This window comes from Ranitomeya imitator, chromosome 5 (assembly GCF_032444005.1).
Source record: "Ranitomeya imitator isolate aRanImi1 chromosome 5, aRanImi1.pri, whole genome shotgun sequence".
Lineage (NCBI taxonomy): Eukaryota > Metazoa > Chordata > Amphibia > Anura > Dendrobatidae > Ranitomeya > Ranitomeya imitator.
In genome coordinates, this window is record NC_091286.1 from 382,862,117 (window position 1) to 382,879,457 (window position 17,341).

The 17,341-nt window shown below is 42.6% G+C and overlaps 1 protein-coding gene across 1 annotated transcript in view; it reads left to right on the top strand.

Moving 5' to 3' along the window:
* Nucleotides 1-17,341, top strand: part of HMGCLL1 (3-hydroxy-3-methylglutaryl-CoA lyase like 1) — a 203,940-nt gene that overhangs the window by 56,159 nt on the left and 130,440 nt on the right. The window lies entirely within an intron of this gene.

Here is a 17,341-nt window from a genome sequence, read left to right on the forward strand (position 1 = left end):
TAGATGGCTGCTGTGGATCATCCTCCTCCACTTCTGAGCTACTGGCAGTGGCACCCTCTTCCCCCAATGGCTGCCAATCTGGGTCAACAACTGGGTCATCTATCACTTCCTCTTCAATATCATGTGCACCTTCCTCTGTGTCACCGTGTAAGGTGCTATAGCGTTCGGGACGGGGCCCCATAGTCTCATCAGGGTCAGATTCTGGCTCAGTACACTGCGAGGGCAATGTAGTGATCTGAGTCAATGGAACAGCATAATAATCTACCTGTGGCTGTGCATCAGTGCACTCCATGTCTGATTCATATTGTAATGGGCTGTTAACAATTTCCCTTTCTAACCCAGGCATGGTATGTGTAAAGAGCTTGATGGAGTAAACTGTAGTGTCGTCTGCCGCATCCTTCACTTTTGGTTTGGGTGAAGGACACAAGGAAGCGACTTGTTCCTGACTGGGAGCATCCACTGAAGACTCGCTGCTTTTATACTTGGAACTTTCTGAAGAGGAGGCGAAAGACCTGGAGGCTGAGTCAGCAAGGAAAGCCAAAACTTTTTCCTGCTGCTCCGGCTATAGAAGCCGTTTTCCTACTCCCAGATAAGGGAGCCTTCGAGGCCTTGTGTAGCCAGACGATGACGCTGGCTCAACACCTCCAGCCTTAGGTGCTATTTTGCTTTTCCCACTACCACCAGATGCTCCACCACCATCATTACCAGCTGGCAACGACCGCCCACGGTCTCTTCCACCAGACTTCCTCATTTTTGGGAAAATCTAACCAAAATAACAACCGTTATATGGTACTGTAAAACAAGGTAGAAGGTGTATATAAACTTGTTGAGAATTCAAATCTCCCTTTTTTGGGTGGAGACTGAACCAAAACTCAGGCGCAGTGTATAACACTACACAATGTAAGGGGCAGAATGTGGCTGGAAGATATATGACAAAGTAACAGAACTGACATAGATCCACTTTCTGACAATTTAAATCTCCCTTTTTTGGGGGGAGACTGCACCAAAACTCAGGCCCAGTGTACAACACTACACAATGTAAGGGGCAGAACGTGGCTGGCTGATATACGACAAACTAACAGAACTGACATAGATCCACTTTGTGACAATTTAAATCTCCCTTTTTTGGGGGGAGACTGCACCAAAACTCAGGCCCAGTGTATAACACTACACAATGTAAGTGGCAGAACGTGGCTGGAAGATATACGACAAAGTAACAGAACTGACGTAGATCCACTTTGTGACAATTTAAATCTCCCTTTTTTTGGGAGGAAACTGCACCAAAACTCAGGCCCATTGTATAACACTACACAATGTAAGTGGCAAAACGTGGCTGGAAGATATACGACAAACTAACAGAACTGACATAGATCCACTTTGAGACAATTTGAATCTCCCTTTTTTGGGGGGGAGAATGCACCAAAACTCAGGCCCAGTGTATAACACTACACAATGTAAGTGGCAGAATGTGGCTGGAAGATATATAAAAAAATACAAGGACAGTAGTACAATTTAAATCTCCCTACAATGATCTCAGGACAAGTATGGCAGCAATAAAAAGGACTGCTGCACACAAAAGTGTGGACAAATAAACAAGATAACTGTGCAGAAAGGAGCAACAGGATTTTTGCTTTTAAAAAAGCAGTTGGTTTGCACAGCGGCGTACAAACAGCAATGCAGCTATCAGGGAGCCTTATAAGGCAGCCTAATAAGCTACAGAGCTGATGCACAAAAATATAAACTCCACTGTCCCTGCAAACAAATGGTGGTGTTGGACAGTGGAAATCGCTACAGCGCAAGCAGTTTCGGGGCTTAATCTTCCCTCCCTAACTATATCCCTTCTTCTGATGCAGCTGCGGCAACCTATGCTACGATCAGCAGAAGATGGTGGTCGACGTGCACGCCCCTTTATAGCCCCTGTGATGCCGCAGAAAGTAAGCCAATCACTGTCATGCCCTTCTCTAAGATGGTGTGGACCGAGACCTACGTCATCACGCTGCCCACACTCTGCGTCCTCCTTCATTGGCTGAAAAATGGCGCTGAAAGCGTTATACGAAATGCGACTTGGGAGCAAAGATCGCCGACCTCTTGGCCATTCCCACACTAGGATCAGGTCCCGTTTCACGTAACCCTACTTTGCCGAAAGTCGGCGATTTTTTAATTTGTCCGATCCATTTCGCTCAACCCTACACACAGCTCATCTGTTCTGCCGCTCCAGCATCCTGCTGCCCAATACTTTGTATCTCTATCACCAGCCCTCAATGCGCACACTCTTTTTGGCCACTCTCTGAGTCCTGTCTCCTGGCTTGTCAAGGGATGAGATGTCCCTGTGAACTATGCCATCACTTAGGCAATGTGGTGCATTGTAATATAGTGATGTTGTGACATTTGTCAAAGTGAAACATCAGAGGCCTAATTGTGCTAGACATCCTGGTCTGGAGTGAAGAGGCCAAAGAGATTGCACATGACAGAGGTAGGATAAGTGGGGGAGAGACACAGAGAGCAAGCTGTAAAGGTACTGTCACACATAACGATATCGTTAACGATATTGTTGCTTTTTGTGACGTAGCAACGATATCGTTAACGAAATCATTATGCGTGACAGCGACCAACGATCAGGCCCCTGCTGGGAGATCGTTGGTCGCTGGGGAATGATCAGGACTTTATTTCCTCACTGGATCACCCGCTGACATCGCTGAATCGGCGTGTGTGACGCCGATCCAGCGATGTCTTCACTGGTAACCAGGGTAAACATCGGGTTACTAAGCGCAGGCCTGCGCTTAGTAACCCGATGTTTACCCTGGTTACCCGGGGACTTCGGCATCGTTGGTCGCTGGAGAGCTGTCTCTGTGACAGCTCTCCAGCGACCACACAACGACTTACCAACAATCATGGCCAGGTCGTATCGCTGGTCGTGATCGTTGGTAAATCGTTAAGTGTAACGGTACCTTAAGGGCAGTGGTGAGTAATTATTTTCTTTTAACTGTTTATCTCGCCTTCTGTAGCTCAGCTGGAGCCACAATTTTGCATAATTAGTGCAGAGAATAGGAATTTTTGCAAGATTTCAGAATTCAATTTAAATACAAAAATTCACTCATCTCTACTGGAAACCCACATCATGAGGTTCCCAGTCCATAGTTTTTGTGATGACGTTTTGAGGAAACAGACAGTGAGTGCAGTGCATACACACTAGAGACGGAGAGGACTGTACAAAAGAAGATTGTGCTTACCGTGTGCACACTCCAGAGGGGGAGGGAAGGAGAGAGTAACAGGCTGAAGTTGTGGTGTGAAGACACAGACAAGGACCTAGTGGGTCCCGTGACCAGAGCAAGAAGGTCCTAAAGACAAGAGCAAGCACCCGAGCGTACTAGGGGGCGCAAGACTGAAAATAAGAGCCAGCAACGCCGGGAGCGGAGTCAGATAATCCAAGGTCAATAACAGGAGGACAGCTGTACTGTGTTTTGTCTTTCTTTTCCCCTAGACATTTGGGTGGTTCAGGACACAGGTGTATTGATGGACATTAAAGATCTGTCTTCTTGTGTGGATCATCTCACTGCAAGAGTACAAAATATTCAAGACTTTGTGGTTCAGAATTCTATGTTAGAACCAAGAATTCCTATTCCTGATTTGTTTTCTGGAGATAGAGCTAAGTTTCTGAGCTTTAAGAATAATGGTAAACTGTTTCTGGCTTTGAAACCCCGCTCCTCTGGTGACCCAGTTCAACAAGTTAAGATCATTATTTCTTTATTACGTGGCGACCCTCAAGACTGGGCATTTTCCCTTGCGCCAGGAGATCCTGCATTATGTAATATTGATGCGTTTTTTCTGGTGCTCGGATTGCTGTATGATGAACCTAATTCAGTGGATCAGGCAGAGAAAAATTTGCTGGCTCTGTGTCAGGGTCAGGATGAGGTAGAGATATATTGTCAGAAGTTTAGGAAGTGGTCTGTGCTCACTCAATGGAATGAATGTGCGCTGGCAGCAATTTTCAAAAAAGGTCTCTCTGAAGCCCTTAAGGATATCATGGTGGGATTTCCTATGCCTGCTGGTCTGAATGAGTCTATGTCTTTGGCCATTCAGATCGGTCGACGCTTGCGTGAGCGTAAAACTGTGCACCATTTGGCGGTATTATCTGAGCATGGACCTGAGCCTATGCAGTGCGATAGGACTTTGACCAGAGCTGAACGGCAAGAACACAGACGTCAGAATGGGCTGTGTTTTTACTGTGGTGATTCCACTCATGCTATCTCCGATTGTCCTAAGCGCACTAAGCGGTTCGCTAGGTCTGCCACCATTGGTACGGTACAGTCGAAATTTCTTTTGTCCGTTACTTTGATCTGCTCTTTGTCATCCTATTCTGTCATGGCATTTGATATCTTTGTGTGGAAACTTCCTGAAGAAGAAGCCTTTGAGCTTCGAAACGCGTTGAATAAACCACCCGAACACCCTAACAGTATATCTGGATCTATTATTTGTCGCAGCAGCGCGGATGTAATCCACATTTCATTTATTATAATGGCATTTGTGGATTCAGGCGCTGCCCTGAATTTGATGGACTTGGAGTATGCTAGGCGCTGTGGGTTTTTCTTGGAGCCCTTGCAGTATCCTATTCCATTGAGAGGAATTGATGCTACGCCTTTGGCCAAGAATAAGCCTCAGTATTGGACCCAGCTGACCATGTGCATGGCGCCTGCGCATCAGGAGGATATTCGCTTTTTGGTGTTGCATAATCTGCATGATATGGTCGTGTTGGGGTTGCCATGGCTACAAGTCCATAACCCAGTATTGGATTGGAAATCAATGTCTGTGTCCAGCTGGGGTTGTCAGGGGGTACATAGTGATGTTCCATTTCTGTCTATTTCATCATCCACCCCTTCTGAGGTCCCAGAGTTCTTGTCGGATTACCGGGATGTATTTGATGAGCCCAAGTCCAGTGCCCTACCTCCGCATAGGGATTGTGATTGTGCTATCGATTTGATTCCTGGTAGTAAGTTTCCTAAAGGTCGACTGTTTAATTTGTCTGTGCCTGAGCACGCCGCTATGCGGAGTTACGTAAAGGAATCCTTGGAGAAGGGTCATATTCGCCCGTCGTCGTCGCCATTGGGAGCAGGATTCTTTTTTGTGGCCAAGAAGGATGGTTCGCTGAGACCTTATATTGATTACCGCCTTCTAAATAAAATCACGGTCAAATTTCAGTACCCCTTGCCACTGCTGTCTGATTTGTTTGCTCGGATTAAGGGGGCTAGTTGGTTCACCAAGATAGATCTTCGTGGTGCGTATAATCTTGTGCGTATTAAACAGGGTGATGAATGGAAAACAGCATTTTGAGTACCTCGTTATGCCATTCGGGCTTTCTAATGCTCCATCAGTGTTTCAGTCCTTTATGCATGACATCTTCCGAGAGTACCTGGATAAATTCCTGATTGTATACTTGGATGATATTTTGGTCTTCTCAGATGATTGGGAGTCTCACGTGAAGCAGGTCAGAATGGTGTTCCAGGTCCTGCGTGCGAATTCTTTGTTTGTGAAGGGGTCAAAGTGTCTCTTTGGTGTTCAGAAGGTTTCATTTTTGGGTTTCATTTTTTCCCCTTCTACTATCGAGATGGACCCTGTTAAAGTTCTGGCCATTTATGATTGGACTCAGCCGACATCTCTGAAGAGTCTGCAAAAGTTCCTGGGCTTTGCTAATTTTTATCGTCGCTTCATCAATAATTTTTCTAGTATTGCTAAACCGTTGACTGATTTAACCAAGAAGGGTGCTGATGTGGTCAATTGGTCTTCTGCTGCTGTGGAAGCTTTTCAAGAGTTGAAGCGTCGTTTTTCTTCTGCCCCTGTGTTGTGCCAACCAGATGTTTCGCTCCCGTTCCAGGTCGAGGTTGATGCTTCTGAGATTGGAGCAGGGGCTGTTTTGTCGCAAAGAAGTTCTGATGGCTCGGTGATGAAACCATGCGCCTTCTTTTCCAGGAAGTTTTCGCCTGCTGAGCGTAATTATGATGTTGGCAATCGAGAGTTGCTGGCCATGAAGTGGGCATTCGAGGAGTGGCGTCATTGGCTTGAGGGAGCTAAGCATCGCGTGGTGGTCTTGACTGATCACAAGAACTTGACTTATCTCGAGTCTGCCAAACGGTTGAATCCTAGACAGGCTCATTGGTCGCTTTTTTTCTCCCGTTTTGACTTTGTGGTTTCGTACCTTCCGGGCTCTAAAAATGTGAAGGCGGATGCCCTGTCTAGGAGTTTTGTGCCCGACTCTCCGGGTTTGTCTGAGCCGGCGGGTATTCTCAAAGAGGGGGTAATTTTGTCTGCCATCTCCCCTGATTTGCGGCGGGTGCTGCCAAAATTTCAGGCTAATAGACCTGACCGTTGCCCAGCGGAGAAACTGTTTGTCCCTGATAAATGGACGAGTAGAGTTATCTCTGAGGTTCATTGTTCGGTGTTGGCTGGTCATCCTGGAATCTTTGGTACCAGAGATTTGATGGCTACAACCTTTTGGTGGCCGTCTCTGTCACGGGATATGCGTTCGTTTGTGCAGTCCTGTGGGATTTGTGCTCCATGGACACATATCTCTATGGATTTTATTTCGGATCTCCCCGTCTCTCAAAAAATGTCGGTCATTTGGGTTGTTTGTGATCGCTTCTTTAAGATGGTCCATTTGGTACCCTTGTCTAAATTGCCTTCCTCCTCTGATTTGGTGCCATTGTTCTTCCAGCATGTGGTTCGTTTACATGGCATTCCGGACAACATCGTTTCTGACAGAGGTTCCCAGTTTGTTTCGAGGTTTTGGCGAGCCTTTTGTGCTAGAATGGGCATTGATTTGTCTTTTTCCTCGGCTTTCCATCCTCAGACAAATGGCCAGACTGAACGAACCAATCAGACCTTGGAAACATATCTGAGATGTTTTGTTTCTGCCGATCAGGATGATTGGGTGTCCTTTTTGCCTTTGGCTGAGTTCGCCCTTAATAATCGGGCCAGCTCGGCTACTTTGGTTTCGCCGTTTTTCTGCAATTCTGGTTTCCATCCTCGTTTCTCTTCAGGGCAAGTTGAGTCTTCTGACTGTCCTGGTGTGGATACTGTGGTGGATAGGTTGCAGCGGATTTGGACTCATGTGGTGGACAATTTGACATTGTCTCAGGAGAAGGCTCAACGTTTCGCTAACCACAGGCGCTGTGTGGGTCCCCGACTTCGTGTTGGGGATTTGGTTTGGTTGTCATCTCGTTATATTCCTGTGAAAGTTTCCTCTCCTAAGTTTAAGCCTCGTTTCATTGGTCCGTATAGGATTTCTGAGGTTCTTAATCCTGTGTCTTTTCATTTGACCCTTCCAGCTTCTTTTTCCATCCATAAAGTATTCCATAGGTCATTGTTGCGGAGATACGTGGCACCTGTGGTTCCATCCGTTGATCCTCCTGCCCCGGTTTTGGTTGAGGGGGAGTTGGAGTATATAGTGGAGAAGATTTTGGATTCTCGTATTTCGAGACGGAAACTCCAGTACCTGGTTAAGTGGAAGGGTTATGGTCAGGAAGATAATTCCTGGGTCTTTGCCTCTGATGTTCATGCTGCCGATCTGGTTCGTGCCTTTCATTTGGCTCATCCTGGTCGGCCTGGGGGCTCTGGTGAGGGTTCGGTGACCCCTCCTCAAGGGGGGGTACTGTTGTGAATTCTGTGGTCAAGCTCCCTCCTGTGGTCATGAGTGGTACTTCGGCTGGTTCTGTCTATGAGCTTCCTCTGGTGGATGTGAGTGGGGCTGCAGCTTCTGAGTTTCCTTCCTCAGGTGACGTGGTTAAGTCGTTAGGTGCTGCTCTATTTAACTCCACCTTGTTCTTTGTTCCTGGCCTCCAGTTAATGTTCCAGTATTGGTCTTGCTCTCTCCTGGATCGTTCTTGTGGCCTGTCTGCCCTGCATAAGCTAAGTTTTGCTTGTGTTACTTTTGTTTGCTATATTTTCTGTCCAGCTTGCTATATTGGTTTTTCTTGCTTGCTGGAAGCTCTGGGACGCAGAGGGAGCACCTCCGTACCGTTAGTCGGTGCGGAGGGTCTTTTTGCCCCCTCTGCGTCGGGCCTCACTTTGCTAAAATCTATTTCATCTCTGTGTTTGTATTTTCATCTTAACTCACAGTCATTATATGTGGGGGGCTGCCTTTTCCTTTGGGAAATTTCTCTGAGGCAAGGTAGGCTTATTTTTCTATCTTCAGGGCTAGCTAGTTTCTCAGGCTGTGCCGAGTTGCATAGGGAGCGTTAGGCGCAATCCACGGCTACCTCTAGTGTGGTATGATAGGATTAGGGATTGTGGTCAGCAGAGTTCCCACGTCTCAGAGCTCGTCCTATGTTAGTAACTATCAGGTCACTTTGTGTGCTCTTAACCACTAGGTCCATTGTGGTTCTGAATCACCTGTTCATAACAGACAGCACAGGATAAAAGGAGTGAGACAAAAGCGTACTTAGGTGTCAAGCCGGAGTCAATTAACAGTAGAACAGAACAACGAGGTACAGAATCAACAGGCAATAGCAAAGTGGGGGACAGACCGGATCAGCAACAGGAAATATTCACGCAGAGTAGGCACAAGGCACAAACTCACAAAACACCAGGGTCAACTTAACTTAGCCAAGGGCTAAAGTATTTCTGACAAGGACTCAAGCTAACTAAGGCTATAAAAGGTCCTCCCAGAACCAGAAAGAGGCTACAAATAATTTACTTCTGGCACGTCAGTCCGAAAACTACCATAGGATCATGACAGACATTAATGCCAGAGAAGATTTGGAACTCTGCAATTATTGAGTTGGTGACTTTTGGGCACCATGAGCCTAAGCACTGAGGAACCCAAATCTGTAACTTTATGTGGTCTACCACTGTGGCAGAGTTGCTAAACATTTCAGCTTTTCAATAATACTACTCACAGTTGATTATGGAATATTTAGTTAAGTGGTAACAAATGTCTCAAACTAACTTTTTACAATAATGGCATCTTATAAAAGTAGTAAACTTGAATTCAACGAGCTCTTCCAAATGAGCCATACCGTCACAATTTATAAAGGCAGAGCACATGACTAGGTGCTGGATTTTATACACTTCTGGTAACGGTACTGATTGAAAAACCTGAATTCAGTTATTAAGAGGAGTGTCCCAATACTTTGTTTATATTGTGTATCAGAAAGCCATATATAAAATGCCTACATAATGGTGCTACATATTTCACACATAAAAGTTAAAGGGGTTGTTCACTACTAGGATGACCTCTTCTTGATCGAAATGTTTGGCCCCCACAAAATGATAAAGCTTACACTCACCTCCCGTGTTGGCGCTGTTCCTGCAGTGTCGGCACTTACTCTCCCCTGTGATCTTATGCAGTGTTGTGACTCATGACGCTGGCGCCAAATCAGCACTGGTGTTACTGTCCCCACTTTGGGATAAATCAAACATGAAGAGTAATTTAAGGATCAGCTAATTGGGCATTGACATCATGAGGACAACACTGCATGAGAGCCCTGGGGAGAGCAAGTGCCACGACCATGGGAAAGGCGCCAGCATGGGAGATGAGTATAAGCTTTATTATGTTGTCGGGGCAAAGTGAGGGGTATGACAAGAAGTTGTCCAAGTACTGGACAACTTCTTTAATGATAGCACAAATTCCAAAGTGACGTAAATTTGACATGACATTCTGCAGCAGAACTTAAAAAATATATTTTATATGAAGTTAATATGAAATGTCAGAAACTCACTATAAGTTGGAACGAGCCACCCCAAGGTTATTATTTACTTTGTATGTACCACAGTGAATGCATGACTACTATGTATCTGAAATACAGGTATCTTACCTCTGATCTTAGAAAGGAGATTCATTGCAATCTGCTTCAGACTCCTTATCAGCATTTGGATCATAGCTTTACCCTATGGAAGCATAATCTAAAGGTGGCCATACTCAGATTAAAATTAATTAAAATTGTGATTAAAATCATCTCAATTTTTGCTTGTGTGAGGTATAAGAACACATGATCATTTTAGTTCACCAATGACTTACTGTCATTGTCTGGAAAGAAATTAGCTACATTTTAACTTTTCATTTGATGGTCAGAGGAAGGATATTTCATAGATGAAAGTAGAAAGTTCCAATAAAGATCTTTCACCTTTATTCTTTGAAAAGTGTCCTTGAACATTTTTGGCCAAAGTGAGTACTCCTAATGACCAACAAGGACTAAAATATGTATGAATGAGTTGGGGAAATGATCATTCAATAGTAGATCAATTATCAACCTTATGTCTATATGGATCTGTCTTCTTCTGTTTTGAGACTGAGGAAATTAGACATCTCCAGGTCCCCTTCTAAGAGAACAAATAGTGATAAAATAATTGAGATTTTTTTTTAAAGAAATAAGTTACATTGATTATTTTAACAGTTGCTGTAAGTTTATGAACAATTTTTATTTCTCGAACTTCCCTTTATCATAATATAAGATTTACATACATGAAATGCATTTCTTAGTTCTTGCAATGGTCATTTGGACGCCTGTGTTAAAAATGGGAGTTCTTTGGTATATAAATACACATCATAAATAAAAGTTTAATACTTACATAACATAAAGATTATTTTGGCTAAAAAACATGAAAATCAAAATATTACAAATGTGACAATAAGTACTTTGTGAATAGGAAATCTATATATGCTGCCTTCAAACCACTGTGAACAAATCATAAATGTAACCGGGAAAAAGCTATACTTCTGGGAAAACAGCCAGAAAGAATGATTTCCTGGGGATGAAAGGATTTCCAAGCAACTGGAAAATTAAACAGTGATGCGGAATACCGAAAACAAAAAAGGTGAACCTATAATTCTTTCTAGGTAAAAAGCATCTTGTCTTCATATAGAAATAAAACACATTTTTGTTATGTAACATGTAAAACATTAGATTTTACACAGGATCTTTTACTTTTTCTATTATATAAAACCCATTACTATTAAAAGAGTAACTTCCAAATTATCTACATGTAGCCATCACATTTATTTATGTCGAAGCACAGGACTTAACTTATTATCCCCTTACCACAAAATGATGTAACATTACATCAATGCTGTGGTGACTACATGTGGAGGGGTCTCAGGAGCTGATTTCTTTCCACCCATGTATGAAGTCAGTTATAGTACACTGTACAGCAAGCATATGTGTTTAACAGCAGCGATCTGAGTTTACATTGGCGTTTATAAGGCGCTGTTGCCAGTGCTAGAGCACACTGGTTCCCATCGACCCCCTTGCGACGTGATTGCAAGGCATCAATAAGTTACAGTTGTAGATGGGGCCTGCTAAAGGCCCCATCAATGTCATCTTGATACTCCTGTGAAGCTCAGCTGTAACATAACCTTAATGGAATAGAATTTGCTTTTTTCATGTCCATTTTAGCCCAGCCTATGAAAATATTTAAATTAGTTAACTCATACAATAAAGAGAAAAAAAAATGAAAATGTCAGAATTGTGTTTTTTTGTCACCGCACCTTCATAAAATATGCAACAAAAAGTGAACAAAGAATATGAAAATATTTTTTGTTCCAGCGTAGTAAGATAAAACTTCACTTTTATTCCTGAAACAATAAAATGGCATAGTGTAAACACAAAGAGATCCCAATGCACTAACGACAGACGCAAACCAACTGTAAAGTCTTAATCATGATGATTGAGACTTTACAGTCGAAACGCGTTTAATGCTTCAAGAATAAAAGTGAAGATTTATCTTACCACGTTGGAGCAAAAATTCTTTTCATATTCTTTTGCATCTGCACGTCTCAAGCCAGGATGGCCACGTTGGTGGAACCTACTCCCTTGAACAGACTTAAAACTGTGAGCTGACTCTCCCATTCCCCTTCCCTTTTTATATACTTAAAAAGTGATCAAAACTTTGGATGTCCCACAAATTGATATCAATAAACCAGTCGGCTTACCACTCAAAAACTAGCCCTCTCATAGCTGAATTGACAAAAAAAAACATTATTGGCTTAAAATAATGGCTATATATAACAAATTTCTTGTTTTTTTTTTTTTTACAAAATTCTCTCTGTTTTAAGACGTAAAAAGTCAGCTAATGCCGTCAAAATCGAAACCCCAAAACAATGGTGAAATTGCATTTTTTACCATTTCAACCCATTTGGAGTTTTGTTACCCTTTATTTAGTACATTATATGATAAAATGGATTGTGTCATTCAAAACTACTTGTCCTGCAGAAAACAAACTCTCATGTCGCTATGTTGACAAAAAAAAATAAAGTTATGTCTGTAGCAAGTAGATGAGGAAAAAACTAATGTTTGATAAATTTGGTGCATCTTTAGAAATGTGGGCAGTACGGTGACTCGGTGGGTATTAGTTGATTTGCAGTGTGGGGATATTGGGAACAAATCACACCAACGACAACATCTGTAATTAGCTTGTATGTTCTCCCCATTTTTGTGTGAGTTTCCTCCAGGTATTCTGGTCTCCTCCCACACTCCAAAGACATACTGATAGGAAACTTAAGTCGTTAGCCCCAATGAAAACAGCGATGACAGTAACTCTAAAGCACTGTGGAATTAATGAACATAAATAAGCTTAATAAATAGAAATAACACTTCTGTCTAAAGTAGCTTTTCCACTTTTAAAGAACACGCTATTAACCTGGAAATATGGGGAATCAGTCATGTGAAAAAACGCTATTAATCCGTAGATATAACGTTAACCTGCAGGTTAATAGCATTCCGAAGGCGTGAAGCTGCTGTACTTAAAACCCGGCTGCCAGGAGGAAATTATCTTTAATCCTTTTGCCAGCCTACAACTTTCAGTCATTAAGGTGCAGCTGACGCAACTTCAGTCCCTGCTGACAGCATAGTAAGAGGCAGCTGTAACAGCCGGCTTAGCACATGTTACAGCCGCCTGTTACTATGTACTGAGCAGTGACAGAAGCCACACCAGGTGCATCTCTATGACTGAAAGCCGGAAGCTGCCGGAAGAATTACAATTCTTCATTTCCTCCCATTAGCAGAGCTCTCATTGCAGCAGCTGCAGGACTTCAGAAAGCTATTAGCCTACAGATTGACTTTACATCTGCAAGTGCTGGAGTCCTGGGTTCAAATCCCCCAATGACAACATCTGCAAGGAGTTTGTATGTTCTGCCCGTATTTGCATGGGTTTCCTCCGGGCACTCCGGTTTCCTCCCACATTCCAAAGACATACTGATAGGGAATTTAGATTGTGAACCCCATCTGGGACAGCGATGATAATATGTGCAAACTGTAAAGCGCTGCGGAATATGCTAGCGCTATATAAAAATAAATAAATAAATAAAAATAAAGATTATATCTGCATATTAGGTTGGAGTCACACACAATGTATAAAAAATGTGTCCGATTTTGTCTGCCGAGAATCGCACAAATGTTCTCTGTATGGTGATCCGTATGTCATCTATGTGCAATGCCAGGATGCGCTTTTTTCTAAAAAAAAGTATCCATGTGTCATCCGTATGGTGAAATTTTCTCACATACTTGCAAAATGAGCAAAAAATGGCTGAGCCTTTCCTGCCACCTGCCCAATTCTTGAGAATTTCTCGCAAATCACACGCATGGTCCGTGTGCTGTGCGATTTTTTTTCTCGCACCCATAGACTTGCATTGGCGTTTCTCGGCTGAGGTACGCGGACAATCGCAGCATGCTACGATTTCACTCGCAAGTATAATACGGTTGAGAAAAAAACGGATGATGGGAGCTGCCCCATAGATTAACATTGGTCCGAGTGCTGTGCGATTTTTTTATCGCTTAGCACTCGTCCGTATTACGTTGTAGTGTGACCTCGGCCTTAATAGCATTTTTTCACATGACCGATTCCCCTTAACTCCACCTCCTTGCTGGAGTAAATTTGTAACCTTTTTGTGTGACATTTGTTAAGTAGGAATTTTTTTGTGCAAAAGTAGTAAAACATAAAAAAATGATATAAATTAGGTATCACTGCAATCGTATCCATATATGCTCTAAAGCTATATCATTATTATCCTGCAGTGTGGTTTCTGTAAAAAAATATATATAAAGAAAGTGTGAAATGCTATTTTTTGTTTATCTCTTCTACAAAAAAGGAAAAAAAAAATGAAGACATGAATTAAAAATAATTATTTACCTAAAAGTGTCATAAGAAAACTACAACTTGACCCAAAAAGACTAAAAGACTCAAGAAGTCATAACTGTGTCTATAGAAAAATAAAAAAAGTTATTGATAAATTTGCAAATTATCTTAAACATTTAAGAATTGTTTTTTATTCTTGCAATCTTTTTACGAATGTTGACGACCTGAATTGTACTTTACTAAGCAGTGTGATTACCTACTGCACATCTAGAAGGCGCACGTTGTGTTATATTATCACAATGCCATCCAGTGGTTAAAATAGGAAAAAGCAATATGTTACTACTGTCAATCTGACACCTTCTACCATATATTATACAATAAATATAAAGTATTCTAGATGGTGGCCCGATTCTAACGCATCGGGTATTGTAGGTGTTTAAACCCTGCGCCAATCACCGACAGGCACAGTCCGGCCGTGAATTGGTGCGGGATTTCAACCACGCTTCACTGATTGGTCGTGCCCGGCTGCTACCAATCAGCGATATTAGCACGGGATTTAAACACAGTGCGCGACCAATCAGTGAAGTGGTGTTTAAATCCCGCGCCAATGCCGCTGATTGGTCACGGCCGGCCGGGCGCGACCAATCAGCAAAGCGTGATTTAAATCCCGCGCCAATTTGTGGATGGACTGCGCCTGTCGCTGATTGGTCGCGGCCAGCCGGGCCATGACTGCACCTGTCGCTATCATCTTGGGTCATTACCGCAAAGGATTGCTGGGACCGGAGCATCGCGAGGAGCGGGTTTAGCTGCCGGGGACGCCGGAAGGTGAGAATAGCACGATTTTTTACATTTTTTATTATTTTTAACATTATATGTTTTTACTATTGATGCTGTATAAGCAGCATCAATATTAAAAAGTTGGTCACACTTGTCAAAAGCGGTGACGGACCCGGAAATGCTGCAGGCAGCGTTTCCGGGTCCTTCACAGAATGGCGGCAAATCGCTAGCGCATGCCCAGTATGGCATGCATTGGCGATGCGCCCAGTAACAGGGTTAATGGCAGAGTTAGCGGACTACATTACACCGCAATATGCCGCGGTGTAACGCAGTCCATTTAACGGACTGCTAAAACGCTATGTGGGCACTGACTGGGGGAGAGTATGGAGGAGGACTGACTGGAGTGGAGTAGGGAGGGGCCAATTTGCGGCCAGACTGTGCTTGTCGCTGATTGGTCGCGCCCAGCCGGCTGCGACCAATCAGCTACGCAGGATTTCTGTGACAGACAAACAGACGGAAGTGGACCTTAGACAATTATATATATAGATTGTAAAGTGCATTCTAAGGCATTTCAAGTCATTATTCCTTTATTACAGTATGTACAATTAAAGATGGTATTTTTTGTTACAGAACATAAGTGAAGTCTGTTTAAACTGTGGTAAAAAGGGACAATCTCATGTAAATAAATGTAACATCATATAAAAAATAAATCCACTTGTAGGAATGATTTCAAAACAGTACATGATTATACAGTGTCATCTGAACCATAAAAGTCTTCAGAACTAAACTGTTAAGGTTGTGAGGATTTTGGGAGAATGTACATTTCTGTTTATAGTTTTAGAATTCTAGAATGATATGAAAGCATTTTGATTGATTAAAGAGGTAAGAAGGGTAAAAAGCTCATCTAGAAAACTAGAATAAGTATTTATTTGTGCAGCAGAAGAGGCATATGAGGGTTATGTAAAAGATTCCTCAGATAAGGCCAAAATAGTTAAAATATGCTCAGTGGCCGGTCAAGTGAGTAAGGGTTTGTGCGGTATTTTCAGTCTGAGTGAATACGACAAAACATTGGATCGCACTAGGACCAATGTTAGTCTATGGGGCCGTGCATATGTCCAGTTTTTCCTTGGACCAAGTCTGTCCCAGGAAATAATCGCAGCATACACAATTTGCATCTGTAAATCTGAAAACAATTGATCAAACAAGTAATTGGGTCTATCAAAAGAAGTGATGGTAGTGCACATGAAGAGAAATGGAAAAATGGAAAGAAATCCCGGCACTCGTGTACAATAATTACTAATTTCATCCATTGAAATCCAAACAATCAGCTGTTTCAGCGCATCCCAGGCTATTTACAAAAGTCTGGGATGGGCTGAAACGCCTGATTTTTTGGATTTCGCTGGATTAAATAGGCAATTATTCTACACGTGAATGCTGGGATTTCTTTCCATTTTACACAAAAATTGGACCTCACTTGAATGACATCCAAGTGCAAAACAATTGTCACGGACTGACAGTATGGAACAGATGGAGAATTTTTTTTTTGTCTATCTTCTCCACATCCGAGAAAATTGGATCACACTGTGATCAAATTCTGATCAAAGTCTGTTTAGAGAGTGATTAGCATAATCAAACCAATTTTCTCAGAAAGGAAATATGGTAATGTGACCCTGGCCTTACTGTGGACCAGATTCTTCTTCAAACAGCGGTAGTTTGAACAGGGGCAACTGGTTGGCCACTTGCTGATTACAGTTAGTGAAGGTTTATTTCACTATCATTCTTAAAGATGCACATCTCACAATAATCTTTGAGTTGAAACACGCTGATGAGTGAGAAAAATGCAGCACAAAAAAAATCATTGTTCTCCGCAGTAAATCATCCTATATAAACAAGACTAGTGCTGATGAGGATAATGGCAGCCTATCTGCATTGAATAATTTTTTACAGATCATTTAATGTGCATCTGAAGCATGGTCTGTCTGTGAAAACAGTCTATTCAATGATCTCCCATCAGAAAACAAGTCGTTTAGTGCCATTGGTCGATTCAAAAGCTTAAGGACCTGCATGGGACATTACTAACCTCAACACCAAATAATATACCTCCACATTACAGCCTACAGAAGAGCACTTGGAAGGATCCGCTTACTCTACCCTGGTTGTTGGTATGATATGCGGCACTCTTGGATTCTCTACTGATATTGGAGCAGCTTGAAAAGGCACTTTACTTTACGGCAAATGATAAATCACTAGCGCAGATAGGTTGCCAGCTGATCTGAGATGTTTAAGTTTAACAGAGAGACATTACTAATAGTGATGAGCGAGCGTGTTTGGTTAAGGTGTTAGCCAAGCATGCTTGTGTGCTAACGTAGTGTCTTCAGCATGCTCGAATACTATGTTTGAGTCGCCGTGGCGCATGCAGCCACGGCGACTCAAACATATGATCACTAATTACTAACTCAGTTTCAGGAAGTATTTAATACTGCTCTGTGGAAGGATACATTAC